Genomic DNA, 10,408 nt, shown 5'->3' with positions numbered 1-10,408 from the left:
CTCCAATGCAGGGGAGACATGGTCGATCCCTGGTCATGGAGCCAAGCTCTTATCCACCACGGGGCAACTAAGCCTGCAGCCAAAACTAGTGAGCCCACACTCTCAAGAGCCCATGCGTCGCAACTAGAGAAGGCCCACAAGTGGCAACAAAGAGCCCACGCATGAAAACAAAGACCCAGAGCAGCCAAAAAAAAAAAAAGGAGCCCCCCCCCAGCCCCCCCCAACTTACAGGTGAATCTCAGGAGATTAAAGAACTTTTTCGACATCATGCAGCCTGGATAGGGAACAGGTTTTCCTGACCCATGCTCTTACCCTGTTCCCTAGCAGAACCCTCCAGGGGCCCCCGGAACCTTTCCGTTTAGTCTTTCTCAGTCATGAATCCATGCACTTGCCTTGACATCCTTTTTCACACTTAGAACCGAAACTGCTGTGTGCACGCAGTTCTCACCTCTCTCCCACTTCCTTTACTGACCCCCCCAAGATGTTCTGTGAAGTGAAGTGAAAGTTGCTCAGTTGTCTCTGATTCTTTGCGACCCCACGGACTCTGCAGTCCATGGAATTCTCCAGGCCAGAATACTGGAATGGGTAGCCATTCCCTTCTCCAGGGGATCTTCCCAACCCAGGGATCGAACCCAGGTCTCCCGCATTGCAGGTGGGTTCTTCACCAGCTGAGCCAGCAGGGAAGCCCAGATGTTCTCCGAGTCCTGCTCTAATTTCTCTTTTCCACTCAGCCGGCATCAGCCTGCTCTCCTGGCAAAATCTTTCCTGTTTCTCTGGTCTGTCGCCCTCCTCCTTTCTGTACCTAGCAATCTCATTTTCACGGCCTCAGTGGCCCCTGTGCCTGTGACTCTCTGCAGGAGCCCCAGCGGGATCGCTTATCAGTAGCTCGGGCCAGACTGGCTCAGCTGCATGCAAAGCGGGGCTGGGGGTCAGGGGGATAGTTGGGACAGTGGGGGTTCAGAAGAACAAGTTGGATGTCCAGGAGGCCAGGAGGAAAACGGTGGTGGGGGGGGGGGACAGATAGCCTGGAAAACAGCTACCCTCTTAGGTGAGGGCAGACGGTGGGCCTGCTGCTCAGGCAGTTAGCAATGCTCTGTCAGAGCTCTTGGCAGTTCTCAGGGGGAGCAACGTCTGTGAGGCCTGGGATTTAGGGGAGATTAGGGTAAGGCAGGCTGAATGCTGGGTTTTAAGCTGGTATCGCATCAGGAGTTCAGCTCCAACAGGATCCAAAAACAGAGTGGGATTGGGGATTTATAGACAGGCCCAGTTCAAGCAGTCTATTTGAGATAGTAAATCATCAGACTGTCTTGAAAATTCTATTATTTTGGCATCCAGATTGAATGTCCCAGGCTGCCTCTCCTACTCAGAAGTTCCACCAAAAGTTCTTTTGCAGATTCTGGCTTCTGATTTTTAGTTCTGAAAATGCAATCATTATACCTAACCCCATAGTCCATGAACTAAAATATTTGGGAAAATGGTTATATGCTACCATCATTACTCTCCATTTTTCTGACTTCCTAGAAAAAGTCCTTTGGCCTACCATGTTGTTTCTTTTACAAATTAAAAATGTTTTAATGGTACAAGCCAGTAATCATAAATAAATATATTTTTTGCAAAAAAAAAAATTTAGAAATAAGTTAATAAGTAGAAGGTAAAAAAATCTCACACACCCCTACTCCACCCCACTTCCTTGTGTAAATTATCCTCCTACTTAGTAAGTACTGTAAGTAAATTCCTACTCTAAGTTTTTCTAAGAATTTAGGGAGATGCAGACGCATACAGGGTTCCTGGTTGGGGGAGAAGGAGGTTCTCCCGCCAGAGAGTAGCATTTTATCACTGACATTGTTTATTTCTGCAGTTCTTGGCAATAATAAAAAGCATACCAAGTAGATTTTACTATTATTTATCATTATTTGGGGGGCTTCTTTGGTGACTCAGAGGGTAAAGAATCTGCCTACAATGCAGGAGACCCGAGTTTGACCCCAGGTCAGGAAGATCCCCTGGAAAAGGAAATGGCAACCCACTCCAGTATTCTTGCCTGAAGAATCCCATGGACAGAGGAGTCTTGCGAGCTACCATCCAAAGGGTCACAAAGAGTGGTACATAACTGAGCGCCTAACACACACACACACACATTATTATTTTCAAGCTATTGTTTAAAGTGATCATTTCACCATCTCTTCAGCTGATATATCCACTTACTGCCTACACCCAGGGCACAGTTCCTCCTGCTCTGTCCCCTGTGGTACATCACTGAACACATCCAACATAACATGCATGAATCTGGAGTAGGAAATGGCAACCCACTCCAGTATTCTCTCCTGGAGAATCCCATGGATAGAGGAGTCTGGCGGGCTACAGTTCACAAGGTCGCAAAGAGTTGGACATGACTAAAATAGAGACCTAGCATATATATTTTAGTGAGATAATCTGTACCTATTACATATTATAAGCTGCTTTCTCTCCCTCACCTCCGTTTAACAATATGTCTTTGGGATCTTCATATAATCAGTATAATTCTATCACCTTTAAAAAAAAAAAAAAAGGAACAAATATAATTGCAAACAAACCAAATGAAAACAAGCTCAGGGGAAAGGAAGTCAATTTCCTATAAAGGGGAGGTGTTGATGGTGTCCATGGGGAGCAGACAGTGATGGTGGTTGCAGAGCCAGCTCTGCCCCTGGAGATGGTGTTCTAGCACCTTTTTATTCACAGCTGCATAGTAGTCCATACTGTGGCTGTACCATTGTCCTATTAATAGATACTGTAAAAGTGAAAGTGTTAGTCACTGAGTTGTCTCTGATTCTTTCTTTGTGACTGCATGGACTGTAGCTCTTCTGTCCATGGAATTCTCCAGGCAAGGATACCGGAGTGGGTTGCCATTCCCTTCTCCAAGGGATCTTCCCTGCCCAGAGATCTAACTCAGGTCTCCTGCCTTGCAGGCAGATTCTTTACCATCTGAGCCACCAGGGAAACCCTATTAGGTGGTCCAAGTTTGTGTCACTGCAAATACCCCAGGAGCTCAAAATTGAAAGCATTATATTTGTACAACAAAAACTACTTTGAAAGAGAGAGACAACATTCATGTAACTTTTGTCTTAGGACAGTGAACCTTTAATGACACAGGTTTGAACTGTGCAGATCCATTTATACATGTATCATCTTTCCCAGTAAATACACACTATAGTATTCCACAATCTGTGGACACAATCCGTTGAATCTTGATGCAGAACCATAGACTGGCAGGGCCAACTGTAAAGTTGTATGCAGATTTTTGACTGCAGTGGAGATCAGCATCTCTAATGCCCATATTTTTCAAAAGTCAACTCTCTGTTGTAACAATTGTTCTATTTTATTATTAGTCATTGTTAATCTCTTACTGTGCCCAATTTATAAGTTAAATTTTATCATAGGTATGTATGGGAAAAAGCATAGTATATATAGGATTAGGTTTCAGGTAGCCACTGGCAGAAGGAGAAGGGGATGACAGAGGATGAGATGGTTGGATGGCATCACTGACTTGATAGACTTGTGTTTGAGCAAACTCTGGGAGTTGGTGATGAACAGGGAAGCCTGGTGTGCCATAGTCCATGGGGTTGAAAAGTTAGACATGACTGAGCAACTGAACTGAGCCACTGGTAAGGGGTGGTGACAGTACCAGGATCTGTTCGAAGCACTCTGCACATAGTAACTCATTCAGTTCTTAAAAACAAAAGGAATCAAACAGCAGCAGCAGCAACAACAACTCCCGTGAAATCAGTTCAGTGCGGTTCAGTCGCTCAGTCACGTCCGACTCTTTGCGACCCCATGGACTGCAGCGCCCCAGGCTCCCCTGTCTTTCACCAATTCCCAGAGCTTGCTCAAACTCATGTCCATCGGTGATGGATGAGTTGGTGATGTCATCCAACCATCTCATCCTCTGTCCTCCCCTTCTCCTCCTGCCTTCATTCTTTCCCAGCATCAGGGTCTTTTCCAATGAGTCAATTCTTCCCATTAGGTGGCCAAAATATTGGAACTTCACCTTCAGTATCAGTCTTTCCAATGAATATTCAAGACTGATTTCCCTTAGGATGGACTGGCTGGATCTCCTTGAGTCTTCTCCAACACCACAGTTCAAAAGCATCAATTCTTCAGTGCCCAGCTTTCTTTATGATTCAACTCTCACATCCTTACAAGACTACTGGAAAAACCATAGCTTTGACTAGACAGACCTTTGTTGCAAAGTAGTGTCTCTGCTTTTTAATATGCTGTGTAGGTTGGTCATAGTTTTTCTTCCAGGGAGCAAGAGCCTTTTAATATCATGGCTGCAGTCACTATCTGCAGTGATTTTGGAGCCCAAGAAAATAAAATCTATCACTGTTTCCATTGTTTCTCCATCTATTTGCCATGACGTGATGGGACTGGATGCCATGATCTTAGTTTTTTTGAATGTTAGTTCTGAGCCAACTTTTTCACTCTCCTCTTTCACTTTCATCAAGAGACTCTGTAGTTCCTCTTTGATTTCTGCCATAAGGGTGGTGTTATTGATATTTCTCCCAGTAATCTTGATTCCAGCTTGTGCTTAATCCAGCCCAGCATTTCACATGATGTACTCTTCATAGAAGTTAAATAAGCAGGGTGACAATATGCTGTTTTGATATACTCCTTTCCCAGTTTTAACCAGTCCATTGTTCCATGTCTGGTTCTAAATGTTGCTTCTTGACCTGCATACAGATTTCTCAGGAGGCAGGTCAGGTGGTCTGGTATTCCCATCTCTTGAAGAATTTTCCAGTTTGTTGTGATCCACACAGTCAAAGGCTTTGGCATAGTCAGTAAAGCAGAAGTAGATGTTTTTCTGGAACTCTCTTGCTTTTTCAATGATCCAGCAGATGTTGGCAATTTGATCTCTGGTTCCTCTGCCTTTTCTAAATCCAACTTGAACATCTGGAAGTTCACGGTTCATGTACTGTTGAAGTCTAGCTTGGAGAATTTTGAGCATTACTTGTTAGCATGTGAAATGAGTGCAATTGTGTGGTAGTTTGAACATCCTTTGGCATTGTCTTTCTTTGGGATTGGAATGAAAACTGACCTTTTCCAGTCCTGTGGCCACTGCTGAGTTTTCCAAATTTGCTGGCAGATTGAGTGCAGCACTTTCACAGCATCATCTTTTAGAATTTGAAATAGTTCAGCTGGGATTCCGTCACCTGCACTAGCTTTGTTCATAGTGATGCTTCCTAAGGCCCACTTGACTTCAGACTCCAGGATGTCTGGCTCTAGGTGAGTGATCTCAGCATCGTGGTTATCTGGGTCATTAAGATTTTTTTTTTTTTTTTTGTATAGCTCTTCTGTCTATTCTTGCCATCTCTTCTTAATATCTTCTGCTTCTGTTAGGTTCATACCATTTCTGTCCTTTATTGTACCCATCTTTGCATGAAATGTTCCCTTGGTATCTCTAATTTTCTTTAAGAGATCTCTAGTCTTTCCTACTCTATTGTTTTCCTCTATTTTTTTTTGCATTGATCACTGAGGACTATGACACTGAATGATGAACTCTCCAGGTCGGTAGGTGCCTAATATGCTACTAGAGAAGAGTGGAAAAATAACTCCAGAAAGAATGAAGAGACAGAGCCAAAGCAGAAACATCAGCCAGTTGTGGATGTGACTGGTGATGGAAGTAAAGTCTGATGCTATAAAGAGCAATATTGCATAGGAACCTGGAATGTTAGGTCCATGAATCAAGGTAAATTGGAAGTGGTCAAACAGGAGATAGCAAGAGTGAACATCAACATTTTAGGAGTCAGTGAACTAAAATGGACTGGAATGGGCAAACTTAATTCAGATGACCATTATATCTACTACTGTGGGCAAGACTCCCTTAGAAAAAATGGAGTAACCCTCATATTAAACAAAAGAGTCCAAACTGCAGTACTTGGGGGCAATCTCAAAAATGACAGAGTGCTCTCTGTTCACTTCCAAGGCAAATCATTCAATATCACAGTAATTCAAGTCTATGCCCCAACCACTAACTCCGAAGAAGCTGAAGTTGAACGGCTTCTATGCTGCATATGATGACCTACAAGACCTTCTAGAACTAACACCAAAATAAATGTCTTTTTCATCATAGGGGACTGGAATGTAAAAGTAGGAAGTCAAGAGATACCTGGAGGCAAGTTTGGCCTTAGAGTACAGAATGAAGCTGGTCAAATGCTAACAGAGTTTTGCCAAGAGAACACACTGGTCATAGCAAACACCCTCTCCCAACAACACAAGAGATGACTCTACACATTGACATCACCAGATGGTCAATACTGAAATCAGATTGATCATATTCTTTGCACCAAAGATGGAGAAGCTCTATACAGTCAGCAAAACAAGACTGGGAGCTGACTGTGGCTCAGATCATGAGCTCATTGCAAAATTCAGACTGAAATTGAAGAAAGTAGGGAAAACCACTAGATCATTCAGGTATGACCTAAATCAAATTCCTTATGATTATACAGTGGAAGTGTCAAATAGATTCAAGGGGATTAGATCTGATAGACAGAGTGCCTGAAGAACTATGGATGGAAGTTTGTGACATTGTATAGGAGGCAGTGATCAAGACCATCCCCAAGAAAAAGAAATGCAAAAAGGCAAAATGATTGTCTGAGGAGGCCTTACAAATAGCTGAGAAAAGAAGTGAAGCTAAAGGCAAAGGAGAAAAGGAAAGATATACCTGTGAAATAGGTACTATATAGTATCACCCCAATTTCACTGCTGAGACAAGTAGGGTAATCTCCCCCAAAGCCCCATGACTAAGTGACTGAGCTGGGATTTGAACCCCAACACTCTGACCCCAGGGTCTGCACTCTCAGCCTACTGTCAGTGTAAGCCTCTCATGCATTTGCACAAGATTTTCTCTGGATTAGATAGCTGGAAATGGAAAAATTTAACACACACTTCCAAGTAGCCCTCTAAAACTGGTTGTACCAATGGACATTTCCACAGAGTTTGAGAGTACCGTTTCCTCTGAAAACTTGCTAATGCTGCATTTAATCAGGTTTACCAATTTTGACAAACTGAAGGGTAAATAGAAAATATCTTTATTTGGCTCTCACATTAGAATGCTGGTTTGGCTAGCATGGTACATAATTCTAGGCTCAGAATGATTTACTTCCAAATTTTGAAATTATTACTTCCTTGCTGCTCAGCATTCAGTTACCTTCTGGACATCTGAAAGCCAATCTCATTTTTGTTCCTTGTAGAAAACCTGTTTTTCTTCTCTGAATTCCTTTAGGATTTTCTCTTGGTTCCCTTGGCTCTGAAACCACCCTATTATTTGTCTAAGTAAGGATGTTTAAAAATTTACCTTGCTTAACACTTGGCAAGCCCTAAGAAGTTTGGAGCCTTTCCTTGAGTCGGGGAAATTTTCCTTTCTGACTTTTTGTATTTTCTCTTCCCCCATGGAATCTGTTTTCTCTTGGTACTTCTGAACGAATGGAGACACTTGTGGATCAGTCCTTTGTGTCTCTGCATTAATCTGCTTGGGCTGCCATAACAAAATAATCATTTGGGTTTTTCCATAACATCTTATGGAATAAAAAAAACTAAATTCTTGTTCAACCCAATACCATAGGCTGGGTGGGGCTCAGACAACAGAAATTTGTTTTCTCACAGTCTTAAAGGGGAAGGTCAAGGTGCCGACCACTTCAGTTTCTGGTGAGGGCTCTCTTCCTGGCTTGCAGACGGCTGCCTTCTTGCTGTGTCTCCACATGGTGGAGAGAAAGCTCTAGTATCTCTTCTTAGAAGGGCACCAGCTCAAATTAGAGTTCTACCCTTATGATCTCATTTAAACTTTATCACCTCACAGGCCCTATCCCCACATACATTTGAAGTTAAGGTTCAACATATGAATTTGGGAGGAAGGGGACACCATTCAGTCTGTAGCAGTCTTTTGATTTTTCTCTCAAAATATCCATTCTTAATCTCTTTTTTAAAAATATATATTCGTGGAAATATCCCCACAATTAGTTTATGGAAAATATCCCCAGTTTTTGCCATATCATTCCTATTATTTATTCTATTGCTTTATTTAGTTTTGCCATCATCTTTTGAAATTTCCACTTTGTTTGTTAGTTTTCCTTTACCATAGCAATTGTTGGCAATTTTTTTCACAGCAGCTTCATACAATATCTTTGTGCATCTTTCTAAGGATGATGTCATTTAGAATTTTTCCAATTTTTTTTTTGTTGTTGTTGTTCTTTTAGCTGTGTTTCCTCTGGGGTCACTTTTCAGTTTGTTCATCATTTTGTGGTGGTTGTTGTTAATACTTTCCTTTAGAGCTGTTGAATTTCCTCAAGTGCTGGTGACACTTAATTTTCCATTCACGTCTATTGTTAAAAGGATAGGTTAATTAGTGGGTATCTTGCTTAAGCTTCTACAGTGCTTTGGTTTTGAGTTTTTTCCTCCACAGTCTCCTCTGAGAAATAGAGGGTTAGTTAGAACTCTGTAGGTAGGACGTTTTAACTGCAGACTTTCGGGTAATGTGCTTAGAGCAGGCAGAGAGGCAGGCTTGGGGACAATCAACCCTTACTTCATCCTTTATCCATCCCCGTATGGTAAAATAAGGAGGCCTCTGCTTTAATAAAGCCACAGTTGACAACCTGGACAGGAGCAGTCCTCTTTCTGTGTCAGTGAGAAGTGGCCGGGGTTACTCTCAGCTGTGGGTCTGTCACAGGCCCTTGCACCCCAGCAGGCGCCGTTCCCAGGCAGGTGATTCCCTTTCTTAGAGAGCAGCTGTGTGTTTTATCTGAGGTTAATCACCCCTCACCTGCAGCTGCCTGAAGCGGACAAAGGAGGAGGGAGGTCCGTTGTTCAGTGAGCTGTTTAAAGGTTTATAGTCCTCATGATTGCTTCACAACACCCTCTCGTTCTTGCTATCTGCTTCCTTGGAGCTTGGCGACCTCGTGCTTCAAATTGTCTCTCAAGAGTGTTCTGGAGTGTGTTGATTCTCTGCTCTGGGTTTTCTATCAGTCAGACCCCCAGGGTGTCTCTGTAGATTTTTGTCATTTTTGCCTCCGCTCTTGTTTGCTGCTACTGGTCAGGACTCACTGATTTTAAAAGCTATCCTTTCTGTCTTTTAAGGGATTTGGGGTGGGGGTGAGGGAGTGGGTATATGTGGGCTTCCCTGGTGCCTCAGCTGGTAAAGAATCTGCCTGCAATGCAGGAGACCTGAGTTTGATCCCTGGGTTGGGATGATCCCCTGGAGAAGGGTATGGCAACCCACTCCAATATTCTTGCCTGGAGAATTCCGTGGACTATCATGGGGTTGCAGAGAGTCGGACATGACTGAGTGACTTTCACTTTCAGTGGGTATATGCTTGTTGTTATTTCTCCAACTTGTTTGCTTCCACCTTTTACATATTATCTCTCCTCTTGATAATGAAATCTCTGACAACAAAGCATGCTGTTGGAATACTGTTCCTTTGTTAATTAAAATAATATCACTGTAAAAAAAAAAAAAGCACTAGACCCTTGCATATGTTGTCGCTTTGAATCCTCACAATAATCCTGTGACATAGACATCAAAATCCATATTTTGGGGACTTCCTTGCCGGTTCAGTGGTTAGGACTCTGCACTTTCACTACTGAGGGCTGGGGTTCGATCCCTAGTCGGGGAAGTAAGATCCTACAAGCCAAGGAGCAAGGCAAAAACCCCCACATTTAGAAGATGAAGAAGCTGAAATTCTGAAAGGTTAACTGAACTATTGAGGTCACATAATTAAGAAGCAATATGCCTAAAGAGTGACTGCAAAGCCCTCTTTATGCTGCTAGACACTATTTAAATGCTATATTTATTTCTATTCTATTTATTTTTCTCTAGTTTTCAGAATGTTTATCTTTACTTCCGCCACTAAAATATAAGTTCCTTGAGAGTAGGGGCCCTGGCTATAGTTTCTTTTTCTGTTGTGAGATGAATGACTTAATGTTCTATAATCATCAGTCAGTTTGAATTTTGTAAAGGAGGTAAAGCATTAATTACAATTATGTTATTATCCTGCACATAATTACATATTACAGTGGTGCAAATGTTTTATTCAGGGTCTTTAAATCTTTTATTATGTCCACTAAATTAAAGATTGGATTGCAAGTCAATATTAAAACTGGAGGAAAGGTCAGAATTCAGCTTCTGGCTCGAGTTGTTATGGCAACTCTCTGAGCACCTATATCTGCCTCAACAGAAGGGAGAACAAGAGGAAATACCTATTGATCTCTAATATTAGCTTTAATAATTTTCTTCCTATTTCTTTAATATTTCAATGTGTTGAGGTGAACAGAATTGTGATTCTTTCACATATTCCATTATGTTCATGTTCAGCTGTTTGCTTGTCAAGCCTATCTCAGAAGAGCCAACTTTCCTTTTTTTTTTTTGCTTAAGATGGTTTTGATT

At 42.2% G+C, this 10,408-nt stretch overlaps 1 long non-coding RNA gene across 1 annotated transcript in view; it reads left to right on the top strand.

The window, feature by feature from the left end:
* Positions 1–536: 536 nt before the first annotated feature.
* The window catches only part of LOC133067466 (uncharacterized), a 35,542-nt gene continuing 25,670 nt past the window's right edge, over positions 537–10,408 (top strand). The window contains exon 1 of the long non-coding RNA XR_009695262.1: positions 537–652. This is a non-coding gene — a long non-coding RNA (uncharacterized LOC133067466). The remainder of the gene's footprint in view (positions 653–10,408) is intronic.

The sequence above is a fragment of the Dama dama genome, chromosome 2, assembly GCF_033118175.1.
Source record: "Dama dama isolate Ldn47 chromosome 2, ASM3311817v1, whole genome shotgun sequence".
Classification (NCBI taxonomy): Eukaryota; Metazoa; Chordata; class Mammalia; order Artiodactyla; family Cervidae; genus Dama; species Dama dama.
The sequence above is the reverse complement of the archived record's forward strand: the minus strand, read 5'-3'. Positions and strand labels throughout refer to the sequence as shown.